Below are 220 nucleotides of genomic sequence, written 5' to 3' on the forward strand. Positions count from 1 at the left end.
GGCGGGTGCCCAGAGTTAATGGGCTGTGAGGGCGATTGTCGCCGGTCGGGGAGGGCGTGCGATGCTGTCACAGGACCGGGCTAATAACGCGTCTGCGCTGCAAACCCCCAGTGCCCAAGGGTCAAGTTTCAGCAGCGTCCCACCACAATGGTAGGTGTGAAAGACACGTGTCCCGTTGTAAATGAAATGTCAAGCGGCTACAAAAGCCCGGAGCAGCGGC

The sequence above is a fragment of the Meleagris gallopavo genome, chromosome 20, assembly GCF_000146605.3.
Source record: "Meleagris gallopavo isolate NT-WF06-2002-E0010 breed Aviagen turkey brand Nicholas breeding stock chromosome 20, Turkey_5.1, whole genome shotgun sequence".
NCBI classification, from domain to species: Eukaryota; Metazoa; Chordata; class Aves; order Galliformes; family Phasianidae; genus Meleagris; species Meleagris gallopavo.